This window comes from Megalobrama amblycephala, linkage group LG3 (assembly GCF_018812025.1).
Source record: "Megalobrama amblycephala isolate DHTTF-2021 linkage group LG3, ASM1881202v1, whole genome shotgun sequence".
Taxonomy (NCBI): Eukaryota; Metazoa; Chordata; class Actinopteri; order Cypriniformes; family Xenocyprididae; genus Megalobrama; species Megalobrama amblycephala.
Window position 1 is genome coordinate 38,465,633 of NC_063046.1, and position 13,943 is coordinate 38,479,575.

Below are 13,943 nucleotides of genomic sequence, written 5' to 3' on the forward strand. Positions count from 1 at the left end.
ATTAAAAAAAGTTAACAGTCATTTGTGGATTAATGCGTATTGGAGACGCGAACCGTTTAAAACGATTCAGTTCGATTTGGTGAACTGGTTCAAAAAGATCCGGTTACATCGAATGATTCATTCGCGAACCGGATATCACAAACTGCTTTGTTTTGAACTCTCTCTCACAACAGACACGGAAAAGAAGACAATGCTGAATAAAGTCGTAGTTTTTGCTATTTTTGGACCAAAATGTATTTTTGATGCTTCAAAAAATTCTAACTGACCCTCTGATGTCACATGGACTACTTTAATGATGTTTTTCTTACCTTTCTGGACACACAGAGAGCTCTCGGACTAAATCTAAAATAAACTTTGTTCCAAAGATAAACGGAGGTCTTACGGGTTTGGAACAACATGAGGGTAAGTTATTAATGACATAATTTTGCTATTTGGGTGAACTAACCCTTTAATTTGAAGAACATGCATGTTCACGTTATGTCTTGGAATACAGACCTGACTTCCCAGATTACAAATTTGAAAATCCACTTAACTCTGCCATTTTTGCCGTCATTGACTACTGTTAATACTTCTTGTTTGAATTTCACTGATTAAGCAATATGGTAAAAGTGACAGTGGGTTGGATTAGGGCTGGGATAAACGATAATTTTTTTTAACGATTAATTTAGCGATTATTTTTCGGTGCATCGATTAATTTAACGACTCTTTTTTGTTTTTGTTTTTTTCAGTCCGATTCTATTTCGGTTTGATTCGATTATCGATAATCTCCCCATTAATTGACTATTACCAATTTGTAAAAAGTCCAAAATAAAAGACTATACAAGTGCAAAGTAATGCATTCTTAGTCAGAGGTAGCGTTTGATAAAACCTTGAAGCCTTAAACACATAGGCCTAGCTTACTAATAAAAAAGTGCATCTTGTAATTCTTCTTTCAGATGAAAATAACAAATTGATGTCATTCAATAAAAAAAAGGTCACCCAAAATACTTGTTTAGAGCAATTGAAAGAATACAGTAACCAATGTAAACTTGAGGGCTTTAAGCTATTTAAGTGCTTTTCCAACAAAAAATAAATAAAAATTAACAGCGACAGTGGGAGCCAGCAGCCTGTCATGGTGTCCTTCCTGAACCAACAGAATTTAACATTTGTTGAAAACACATACCCTGTGTCTCAATCAGCTCTCTAGCTCCCTAGGTCGTGAATCAGTAATGAAAGTGAATGTGGCTGATACCCTGATCAGTGCCCTGACTACTGAACTAGGGAGCTGATTGAGACACACGCATAGCTTTAAGCTTACTGAAAAAAAGTGCATCTTTTAATTCTTCATTCACATAAAAATAACAACAACGTATAGTAGTACACTCTGCCACTCACCTTTTTCTTAAAAAAAAATACTAATGTAGGTAACTAGAATTTAATAAATGGAACATTATTGTAAAGTGTACCGATTTGTTATACACCGATTCAGACGTCTCATGAGTTCAGTGTTGGACAGATCAGTTGTTTTAACTATTCATTTAAGTGAATCAGTTCAAATGAGTCATTAGTTCGCGAATCGGACATGTCATTATTGGACGTGTAGCCTACGGCAAGCGCTGTGTGATTATCCCGGCAGTTTATTTTTTAGCACAACTCGCACTCCGCGGTAATTCAGCAAAAAAAATATCTCAGAATGCTCCACGTGAAACTTTGTTCATCCCAGCCCTGGTACGGATATAACTACAAGGCCTCTGGCAAATTGGCGCAGGTACCAATACTGTGACCACAAGTGACATGTTGCGTTTATAGGCAACCCTCACAGGGAAAGGAAAAAAAGGCAAGCTGAAGGAGCAGCTTGAGCCAGAAAAAACCAACGCAATTTTAGGTACAGTAATGTCATAGTTATGAATCCAAATCCATTGTCATGATTGATTGACAAATCCATTATAATCAATGATTGTATTTCAATGTTATACATTGTCTATCCTGTTTTAATTCATCCCCATGTCTCTTTCCTGTTTTCACAGATGCAGTGAGGGAGCGATTCCCCAACACCGAGGTGGCAGAGATCCGGGCCCTTCTACGGAGGAAGTGCAACAATGAGAGCTACAAGGCCTCTAGTAACTCAAGTCAGAGCTACAGGTGCTGGTCATATAATTAGAATATCGTGAAAAAGTTCATTTTTTTTATTGTAAATTATTTTTAAAAATGAAACTTTCATATATTCTAGATTCCCTACATGTAAAGTAAAACATTTCAAAAGTTTTTTTTTTTTTTTTTTAATTTTAATGATTAGAGCGTACAGCTCATGAAAGTCCAAAATCCAGTATCTCAAAATATTAGAATATTTCCTAAAATCAATCAAAAAATTGATTTTCAAAACAGAAAAGTTCAAGTTCTTTAAAGTATGTTCATTTGTACACTCAATACTTGGTCGGCAGCACATATTTCAGCAAATGACTTGCTCCTAGCACAAATTACAGCATCAGTGAAGTGTGGCATGGAAGTGATCAGCCTGTGGCACTGCTGAGGCACTATTGAGCCTTCAGATCATCTGTATATTGTTGGATCGACTGTTTCTCATCTTTCTCTTAAAAATATCCCATAGATTCAGGTCAGGCATGTTGGCTGGCCAATAAAACACAGTAATATCATGGTCAGCAAACCACTTGGAAGTGGTTGTTGCACTGTTAGCAGGTGCTAAAGTCCTGCTGGAAAAGGAAATCAGCATCTCCATAAAGCTTATCAGCAGATGGAAGCATAAAGTGCTCCAAAATCTCCTGGAAGATGGCTGCATTGACTTTGCACTTGATAAAACACAATGGACCAACACCAGCAGACGTCACGGCCCCCCCAAATCATTACTAACTTCAGAAAATTCCCACTAGACTTCAAGCAGCTTGGATTCTGTGCCTCTCCAGTCTTCCTTCAGACTCTGGGACCATGATTTCAACATGAAATGCAAAATTTAATTTTATCTGAAAAGAGGACTTTCGACCACTGTTCACTGTCCAGTTCTTTTTCTCCTTAGCCCAGGTAAGATGCTTCTGACGTTGTTTCTGTTTCAGAAGTGGCTTGGTAGTCCTTTTCCTGAAGATGTCTGAGTGTGGTGACTCTTGATGCGCTGACTCCGGCTTCATTCGACTCATTGTGAAGCTCTCCCAAGTGTCTGAATCGGCTTTACTTGACAGTCTTAAGCTTGCGGTCATCCCTGTTGCTTGTGCACCTTTGCTTACCCAATTTCTTCCTTCTAGTCAACTTTGCATTTAATATGCTTTGATACATCACTCTGTAAACAGCCACCACATTCAGTAATGACCATCTGTGACTTACTCTCTCTGTGGAGGGTGTCAATGATTGTCTCCTGGACCATTGCCAAGTCAGCAGTCTTCCCCATTAGTGTGGTTACAAAGAACAAGAGATACCCAGAATTTATACTGTAGGGATGGTCATTTAATGAAACTCAAATGTAAATATTCTAATATTTTGAGATACTGGATTTTGGACTTTCATGAGCTGTACGCTCTAATCAACAAATTAAAAAAAAAAGCTTTTGAAATGTTTTACTTTACATGTAGGGAATCTAGTATAAATGAAAGTTTCATTTTTTTAAATAATTTACAATGAAAAAATGAACTTTTTCACGATATTCTAATTATATGACCAGCACCTGTAGATATGCATGTGTAGTAAGTTGTTTGCCATTGTTCTGTTCCCGGCATTTCAGAGAAAGTCGACTGTTCAAAGTTCTTCCTTTTGCCAATATCTGCTTTTGTGTGTTACTTTTGTGTTAATAATAAAGATCCTTTTCTGAAATGCAATTTGTAATCTGTTGATTTAATGTACTTGAACTGAATTAATGTAATACACTTGTAGTGTAATACCAACATTCATGCTTAAGTATAACAAAATGGGGATAAAATTACAAATGAAATGTACTTTCAATTTGTTTCTACCTTACACTATAATAACATTGCACTGAAAGTATGTGTCTATGATGTTTAGGTTGTAATTGAACTTCACTTCAAAAACATTATTATTGTCATAGTGGGACACTTTAAAAGCACTAAATATAGTTAGGAAGTGCATTTGTAGATCACTTGAAATGTTACAGAGGCATACTAAATTAACTGTTTATAGTAATTATAAGTATGATAGCAGTATGCACAAAATGTACTTAAACACAACTATAATTTGCACTGCAATGCCTTTTTAAGTGTATTTCCATTAGAATGGAAATACAATGCAATTGTACTCTAAGTGTGCTTAATTGCTCATGAATCTTGATTTTCATTAGTGTATTTTAGTGCACTTGAAGTTTAAAAAAAGTTGTTCCATTTTAGTATACAATTTACACTAGAAGTGTAGTTAAATATATGTTAAGTTGAAGTTAATACATAATTGAATACACTTAACTATACTTGGATTTGACGAAAATAGTACAAAATGTAGAAAATATACTTAGTACACTTTATTAAAGTATATTTTTAATAGAATTCTTTTTCACCTGGGAACATTTGAAGCGGATCAAAACCTTTAATCAAAGTTGTCCTAACTTTTTTGATCCACTTCAAATGTTGACTACTGTACTTTGAATTACATAATCTCACACAATACAGTTGTGCTACTATTTAAATACAGTTTAACACATTTTCCCAAAGTTGAATGCATTTGTTTTCAAGGCCATTAAAATAAATAAAATGTAACAACATCACTAATGAAGAGACATATTTCATTGACAAATCCAATAGTTTTTATTTAAACTTAGATTCAGCAAAACTTACCATGTTTTTCATTAAAGAAAAAAAAATATATATTGGACCATGGTGACCCTCTATACACAAATACAAATTACACATTATATTCCATTTTCTGATGAACTTCTCATTGTGTCTGATGGCACAATGATGACCGCAGAGACTCGTGAAGAACAGCATCTGTTGACAGAATATACCAAAGATATAAGACAGCATGTTCAACTCTTTATTCACGTTTACAATAGTCTGTCTAAATCCTACATTGAACCAATACTATTTTTGAACAGTAAATGAGGATTAGCAGCAGGGAACTGTATCAGTATGGCATGTCGATATTGTTTTCGGTACATAGTCAAGACTCAAGCATAAAACACTTTATGAATTAATATCGTACAGAATACGGGCCGATTTTACCAATCATCTGAATGTTTTGGTGCTGCATACAAACGTGCCATAAACCACCACACACAAACTCAAAAAGGAGATATCAAGCCGAAATATCGCTCTCCGTTTGTTAAAGAAAATAAAATAAAGTTTGTTAACTGGTAGACTACAACTCACCTCCCAATAGCAGCACTTTTCTCCGGTTCTTTCAGGATCGCGTAGGCCATTAGATTAGCCGGTTGTCGTCGCCATCACGGTCAGTCTGTGATGTCACTTGATTGATCTGGTCAGAATCCCCAAGATTGAGCGATGTATTGCGCTTTCAGTGTTTTATTAAATAAATTATACATTGTGACATTATACTTCACCTGAGTGACTGAGCGAGGGGATTCAGACGACGACCGTGACGTCAGCAGCTCTGATTGGCTGAAGGCAGTGAGCAACAAAATCTGATTGGTCACAGACCAAGTTGAAGAGACATTTGAATTCCGATAAATTTAACCACTCGACATATTTTTTTCGCATTACTTGTGCTGCTGGTGTGTTGTTTAATATAGATTTGTGTGTACGATTGTAAAATGATTCTGCCAGTGTAAACTTAATAAACATTTACACATATTTGGAAATTGTATAGGCTACACTGCATATACTAAATGGGCTTGTAATGCATTCATACTGAAATAAATAGCACAAGTAATATAATGAATTCCAAGGATGAAGAAATAAACTTAAAAATATACTCAAATTTAACATTAGATACACTACAACTTCAGGTTATTAAATAATGTATTTTTTAAATATACTTTCAGTGCATTGTTACAATGATCATTTTCAACACACTGTTAAAATATACCTGAAATATATTTTTATAAAGTGCAAAAAATAAAAAAATATTACTTTTAAAAAATAAACTGAACTTACACTTCAAGTATATTTTTCTAAAATATATTACAATTATTTTAAAGTGTGTTAAAAGTTGCATTGTGAAAATATGATACTAATATTCTTTTTATATATTTAATGATAGTACGTTTTTTGTTAGTATATTTGCAGTGTACTATAGAAAAAGGGAATATATTTAAAATACAATAAAGTATACTTTTTTTTTCACTAGGGGTGGTCTTTTATGGCTTCCAGTTTTAGGTTTTTAGTCCCAACAATGAAACTATTCGTTTTGGCATCTTCAGAAGCGTGTTGACGACATACAGAGCAGAACATTGTCAGACTTGTCTCGTCGTAAACTAACCAATCGCGGGACTCCCCATTGTCTGCTTTTCTCCATCGTTCTTTAAAAAACGTTTTTTGACCTTCGCCTCTTTGTCCAGCTGGCTCCTCCTGAGATGTTTTCTCTGCAGACCTCCGTGCGTTCACACTGCCGCCGGCGAGAGCATCAACATTCGTCTTGGCCGCCTTCCCTGCTGAAAAAAACAGCTTAAACCAGCCTAAGCTGGTTGGCTGGTTTTAGCTGGTTTAAGCTGGAAATAGCTGGTTTTAGCTGGTCTCCCAGCCTGACCAAGCTGGTCAAGCTGGTCTTCCAGCCTGGCCAGGCTGGTTTTAGCTGGTCTTCCAGCCTGACCAAGCTGGTCAAGTTGGTCTCCCAGCCTGGCAAGGCTGGTTTTAGCTGGTCTTCCAGCCTGACCAGGCTGGTCAAGTTGGTCTCCCAGCCTGGCAAGGCTGGTTTTAGCTGGTCTCCCAGCCTGACCAGGCTGGTCAAGTTGGTCTCCCAGCCTGGCAAGGCTGGTTTTAGCTGGTCTTCCAGCCTGGCCAGGCTGGTCAAGTTGGTCTCCCAGCCTGGCAAGGCTGGTTTTAGCTAGGACAGGCTGGTTTTAGCTGGTTTAAGCTGGAAATAGCTGGTTTTAGCTGGTCTCCCAGCCTGGCCAGGCTGGTTTTAGCTGGTTTAAGCTGGAAATAGCTGGTTTTAGCTGGTCTCCCAGCCTGGCCAGGCTGGTCAAGCTGGTCTCCCAGCCTGGCCAGGCTGGTCAAGCTGGTCTCCCAGCCTGGCCAAGCTGGTGTCTATGGCTGCCTTTACACTTGGCATTAACATGTGATCACCGTGATCTGATAAAGCAGATCGGATCATCAGTCAATCAGAACACAGCACGTTTACACTTGGCAACATCAACATCAACTGATTTTTCTATCTAGGTAACCGATCGGATTGGTCTTTCCTGCGCAATATTTAAATAAGTCTGCAGAGAATGGCCTGGTGCAATGTCAACCTGAAATAATGGGTTTTCTTTTGAAAATAGTAAAAATGAATTTAAAAAATACAAATAAAGTTACATTTATCTGATCCGTCCACACAACAAGAACATCATTCATCATTAATTTATGTAATATTTCATTTTCTTTCCATAAACCTTTAACAAAATGACCCTGTGACGGGGTGGTAAATGTGACAGGGTGGTAACTGATGTGACGGGGTGGTATGGACAAAATGTTTCTCTATATGATCTGCTGGTTTTAAACTTTAAAAACTGGGGGAGGGGAGACATTCAAATTGAGTAAAAAGTGTGTGAGTGATATAGTGAGTGAGTGAATTAATGAACCAAACAGTGTTGCCAAGTCTGCGTTTTTCCCGCAAAATTGGGCTAGGCTACTTTTACACTGTTGCCGCGGGTTGTTTTTCATGTCCACGGGTTGAAGCGAGCCCAAATAACATGATATTTAGCCCTTGGAATGCACATTTTACCAAGGGAACCTTGCCAATAAAAAAGTTTTACCCCCCAGAATGTGATTTTTATCAGGGGACATTCTGGGATGAAATTTACCACCCCGTCACATACCACCCTGTCACGTTTTTGTGATGGGGTGGTATGTGACGGGGTGGTAAATTTCATCCCAAAATGTCCGCAAATCTCCCATGTGGTCAAGTTTCTCACCTAGCATACATGCATTCAATCTGAAATATAATTATCTTTGTATTAATAATGTAAAAATATATATTGTGCGTGACAGGGTGGTAAGTCAAACTGAGGGACGTGCACAAATCACAAATATTTACAAAAAAAATAAGGTTTATTGTGAATAAATATATTTTGTTTAAACAGGGACACACATATAATCCTGAAAATAGCATATGTTTGAAAAAAATATATAACTTATTTGGTGATATTTTAGATGCAAATGTCATGTTGGTTAACATGGACATGTGAAATTGGCTATGTAATAATGAAAAATTATTAAAAATAGTATGCTAATCTTCAAAAAAACCATTTGATCATATATTATGTCAAAAAGAACACTTGAATTAATGACTTTAAGCTTTAGACTTTGGGACATTTTTTATGCCTTATGCATCTGACCAAATGTTGCGGACCCAGATGGCACCCGTTTCGTAGAATGACCCATAATATGTTATTGTTCACCTTCAGTTAATTGGTGATATAGTTTTTTTTTAGCATTTTAATCATTCCTATAATTTTGTAAATATTTGTTAGAATAGCTGAGTGCCTGCCAGATTAAATAAAAAATTGTTAAAGTGGTTGTGCTTGTGGTCCTGCAGATTATTTAAAGTAAAATTGGAATGATTTAAATTGTCACAACACTCAATGACAGGAAAATTGGGTCAAACACTATCCCAGCCGGCAAATGACCGACCTTCAATGTTGAAATGTGGTTGAAATAAGGTCAGTTGATGTTTCAACGTTGAAACAACATTGATACAACGTTGAATGCTAAACGGTTGAAGCCCAGTCAACACATGACCGAAATTCAACGTTGAAATATGGTTGAAGTAACGTCAGTTGATGTTTCAACAGTGAAACAATTATTAAATGTAAAATGGTTGAAATAGGTTAAGAAAATCACTTATAAATAAATGCTGAAATAAGCTTGTATACTAAAAAAAAACAAGTGTTTAACCAAATTATATAATAATAATAATAATAATAATAATAAAGGCTAACAATAATGTATATGAAATAAAAATGTGCCCTATTAGGCCTGTTTTGCCACTTCTGTGTCAGTTTGTTGGTACGTCAATATTTCAGAAAATGGAAATTATATGCTCATTTTCATTTTTTGTGGTCTGAAGAGATATCGCGAGATTACACGAGACTATAAGATATCAAACACCAGAGCCTGAAGCGGATCTGAGTTACCATGGAAACGGGGAAACGGCAGTCAGCAAGACCCCGTCTCGCTGTTGTTTTCACTGATTTTAGGTAAGTTTAGTCCATAAAATCACACAAATAATATATATAACTGTTCCTGATACCTTTCTTACGTGTAATCGACACACTTCTGTTGAATATTTACTTCAAAGAAATGATTTAGTGTCTTTGAAAAAGTCCGTTAGCATCTCAACCGTTTTCAGAGGCAGTTGGCTAACTAACTATATTTTGAGCTCTTGTTTAATGAAAGTTTGGCTTTTAATCGCATCTTTATGTGTAGATGAGATGTTATAATAGTTTTGTAAAGGTTTTGCTGGCAAATTGTTAATGGATGATAGTAAACTAATTTATTTAACCTAAAAGTTGCTGTACCGTTAATCGGTGACGTCACTTGCATGAGCGCGAAAATGAACTGAAACTATTTCAAACATGTTTTGATCTCTAATGGTAAACAGATATGAATAAATAATGTCCTGCAATTTCAGGGATATATATATATTTTAATATGTATATTATTCTTTCCACCTCTGCTCTAGCTTGGTTCCTTGTAATAAACCTGGCATTTTATACAAAATATTGTTGGCTCTGAGACAAATTGCATGTTGTGTTCCTAGATCCTTCCATGCGGATGGACTCCTGCATCCCAGCAGAGCTGAGTGACCTCCTGTCAAAGGCCATGAACCAGATGAACCTCAATCATTCAGCACACTACTGTTGAAAAGTTGTGGGTCTGTAAGATTTTTACATGTTTTTGAAAGAAGTCTCACATTTTAAAATCATTAACCCCGGGTTGTTTTAGTGAGATTGTCCTTGAAAGGCCTGTAGGCTAAATAATCATCTAAATGAGGTAACATAGGTGACAAGTATAATGTTATAATGCTTGTAGTTATAATCATTTATTTAACTATTATAATAACAGGATATCATGGTCATTAATCTATTTTATTGTATTTCTCTATGTCTGTTTGTAGTTATGTTTGCCAGTGAACAGACACCATACTGTTCCACTAAAAGGTATTTATTTATTTGTTTGTACACATGTATGTATTTTTATTTTTATTTTTAACTTAAATACTTTTTACGTATAAAGGCTGACTGTGGTTCAGGGGGTCGACAACTTTAAGCATGCAAGTTATTTTCGACAGAAATTTGGCCAGCTTACTCATTGCTCATACTCTGTGCCTCTAATATGTTTGAATTATATCACCAGGGTAAAGATATCGTTAGAGTTCTTACAGTTATGTTTACTTTTGTTACCAGATGAGATGTAATCAGGACAACGCCTTGATGCCATTCACACTCAGTACATGAAGAAGGTGAGTTTCACAATAGCTGCCACAGCCACAAATCTGAAAAGGCGCCAAAGCAACTGTGTGCGCAACTGCGTATGCGCAAGCAACCAACTTAATTTTTTTTAACTGACTTTAATGAATTTACACAGCTTGGTTCAAAACACTTGTAATTCCCATAAAACCAATTAAATTTAACTAAATTTAAAAACTAAATTCAAAAACTAAATTTAAATGATTTAAACAAGCAAAATGTAATTATGCTTAATTTAAGCATGGCCAAAATAATTTTTTCAGTGAATATGATTTCCTGTAGCAGCTATGGGAGTGACGGTAAATCGGTTATCAATCTCTCTCTATTTTTTTTCATCTTTTTGAAAGTTGTTTCTTTTACTATTTGAAAAAATGGGAATACAAAAAATATATTTAATTTATTCTCTCATTCACTGCCATAGACATAGACCCAACTATGACGACTTCCGCTTCTGAGAAACCCAAAAATACGAATAGGTCTGTAGTAAAAATTAAATTCCTCATTTTAAGGACTTTTCAGTGAACCATTTCTTTCCTTTTTGTAGATTCACCAAACATCTGGCTGATTACTGGCAATTTGGTAAGAGATTGTTGTCTATATCACTGTCACTTCTTTTTCTAGTTGATTTATTAACATTTAGTGATTTTCGATTACTTAATTGAATATAAATGCACTTAGGTTGATTTTAATTTATTTACAACGTATAGATAGGATTCTGTTGTGTAATGTTTCTCCATATAATTAGTAATATATCGAGCCCCCAGGGGAAACAATATAAGTATTAAGATTAATATAAGTATTAAATGATAATATATTTTGATGTTTGTTTGTTTTTAATATACACAGCAGTAATGACAGTGGACAAGTGAAGAGAGAGGAGGGGAGGGCATCAGAAAGGACCTTGAGCTGCTGCGACTGTCTTGGATAACCCAAAGCACAACTACACTATGTGTCCAAGTACTGAACAAGGCTTTTCTCCTTACATATTATATGTATTTAATTTAAGGCAGGGTTTTTTTTTCCTGCATAGTGAATTACTAGGTGGCTCCCTGTCAAATTTGATGCTGTCTCCAGCTATTAACAAAACTCAGACAGGCAGTCACATGGTCCGATTCCCCTTTTCCACCAACACGGTTCTGTTGCAGGATCCTGGCCTGTGTCCATTCTCAAACTGTTCCACGCACCTCCACTGCACAAAAGGCAGTTCCAGGACAGAAATATCGGTACCCTCACTCTTCACCAGTCATCACATTCACAACCACCACAGTCAACGAAGTCAAGGTCCCTGGTCCACAGCATCAACCATCTTTGTAGGAAGATGATTACTACATTTCTTGATGTATCTTCAAAATTGACAGATTTCTTATGGAGTGCAATCCCTCTCTAGATGAACTGATGCCTATCGGTCTTACAAAATACTGTCAGACACTGCATATGATGTTCTCAAAATAATAAATTAATTAATAAAATACTTAAGAATTTTTTTTGTTTGTTTGTTTGTTTTTATCTAGTTGAAGGTATAGTACACATGAATGTTCTGCGTCATTTTGAGCTAGAAAAGCCTTGATTTAAGGTTTGTGCTGTAATTGTAGAAAAAAAACCTTGCATTTTCATAATACGAAATTATTATTACACATATATATTACACATTATTACACATATTATTGTATGCTACAGGTTTTTAATATTACCTCTAAACATTGCAAAGTTGAGATGTTTTGTTTTATAAAGTGTTTTTAGTGCATGTACAGTAATTATGTAGTATTGTCATGTTCGTACAAACGCAAACTAGATTGAAATTTAATGTAAAATAGTGTATTTATCCATGTTGAGGGTAACAGGGTGAAACAACGTCACAATATTAACGTTGATCCAATTTGCAAAACCGAAAGGTAATCCAACGTTGATCCAACCATGGTACCTGACGTTGTTTCAATGTTGAAATGCCGGCTGGGATGTGATCAATCAAATCAAACAGTCAATCAAAATCAATCAATTTGAACAGCTAAAACCAGCCAGTCTGACCAGCCAAGACCAGCCTGGCCAGCTAAAATCAGCCTGACCAGCTTAAACCAGCCTGACCAGCTAAAACCAGCCTGACCAGCTAAAACCAGCTAAGACCAGCCTGACCAGCTAAAACCAGCTAAAACCAGCCTGACCAGCTAAAACCAGCTAAGACCAGCCATCCTGACCAGCTAAAACCAGCTAAGACCATACTGACCAGCTAAAACCAGCTAAGACCAGCCTGACCAGCTAAGACCAGCTAAGACCAGCCATACTGACCAGCTAAAACCAGCTAAGACCAGCCTGACCAGCTAAAACCAGCTAAGACCAGCCATACTGACCAGCTAAAACCAGCTAAGACCAGCCTGACCAGCTAAAACCAGCCTGACCAGCTAAAAAAGTGGTCAAAACCCCTCTTAAACCAGCATGAGAAACCAGCTATGACCAGGCTGGGAGACCAGCTAAAACCAGCTTGACCAGCTTAAGCTGGTTTTAGCTGTTTTTTTCAGCAGGGTTGCCAACAACGCTGTACTGTTTGTTCAAACCGCCGCCGACGGGAGGGTCAAAGTGAATTACAAGTTGCGGCAACCAATCGGAATCCTCTCAAGCAAGGACCTGTACAGTCCGATTGGTTGCCGCCGAACCGCGTCATAGCTCATTACCATAAAGTTGACCTGACTTCAACTCTCCTCGATGCTCTCACCGTCCAAGACACGCCGCGCCGCTCTCGCCGCCGGCTCACATTGAAAATGAATGACTTCCTGTCACTTTGACGCTCTCGCCGCTGGCATTTTTTTGAAGGTGTGCCTCTTCTAAAAGTGTCCGCCGTCCAGGTGAAACAGTATGCTATTTTTATTTACCTGCCACGGTGGCCGGTAGGTGAAGCAAGTTTACCTGTCACAACACAAAATCACCCACATTTGGCTGGTGGCGGGTGCTAATTTCCATCCCTGGTGAGTAGATTTCCCTACAGGGGAATGTTATTTTTAAATGCTGCCCGTGAGCTAAACTAAAAATTTATTTGAAGATAGTCAGCGACTGTTAGATGGAAAATCAGCCATGGGACAAAGCAGCTTAGAAAAATTCAACGTTCTATTTTAAGATATGGGCCGATAATGTGGAAAAACAATGAAAAAAATCGATTTTTTTTAAAAGCTAATTTCAAAGAACAGACTTTCAAAAATAATTTCCCAAAGTTTCGTAGTCCAGATAATTGAGTAAAGGTATTTAAATTTAATCGGTCCAGCCATCCTCCTGTGAGACTAGCGCGCCTCTCCCATTTGCGTGTCTCTCTTTAAAAGCCAATAAAAATTTAATCCATATAGGTAGCACAAAAATTCTTTTTGCATAAAAACCAAAGACGTTAAACTTTCATATCAAG

The 13,943-nt window shown here is 36.7% G+C and overlaps 2 long non-coding RNA genes across 5 annotated transcripts; both read left to right on the top strand.

Annotated features, from left to right (window-relative positions):
- The first annotated feature begins 344 nt into the window (after positions 1 to 344).
- On the top strand, positions 345 to 2,226 carry LOC125264017. The gene is made up of 3 exons (XR_007183960.1): positions 345 to 402; positions 1,789 to 1,864; positions 2,007 to 2,226. It is a non-coding gene; the product is annotated as an uncharacterized LOC125264017 (long non-coding RNA).
- A 4,802-nt stretch (positions 2,227 to 7,028) lies between these two features.
- On the top strand, positions 7,029 to 12,039 carry LOC125264015. 4 transcript variants are annotated; one of them, XR_007183959.1, is made up of 6 exons: positions 7,029 to 10,249; positions 10,496 to 10,551; positions 10,822 to 10,857; positions 10,980 to 11,034; positions 11,103 to 11,137; positions 11,405 to 12,039. It is a non-coding gene; the product is annotated as an uncharacterized LOC125264015 (long non-coding RNA). The 4 variants fall into 4 exon arrangements; XR_007183957.1 differs by having other exon boundaries at positions 10,980 to 11,137; XR_007183958.1 differs by lacking the exons at positions 10,822 to 10,857; positions 10,980 to 11,034 and having other exon boundaries at positions 7,030 to 10,249; positions 11,405 to 11,515; positions 11,704 to 12,039.
- Positions 12,040 to 13,943: the final 1,904 nt, after the last annotated feature.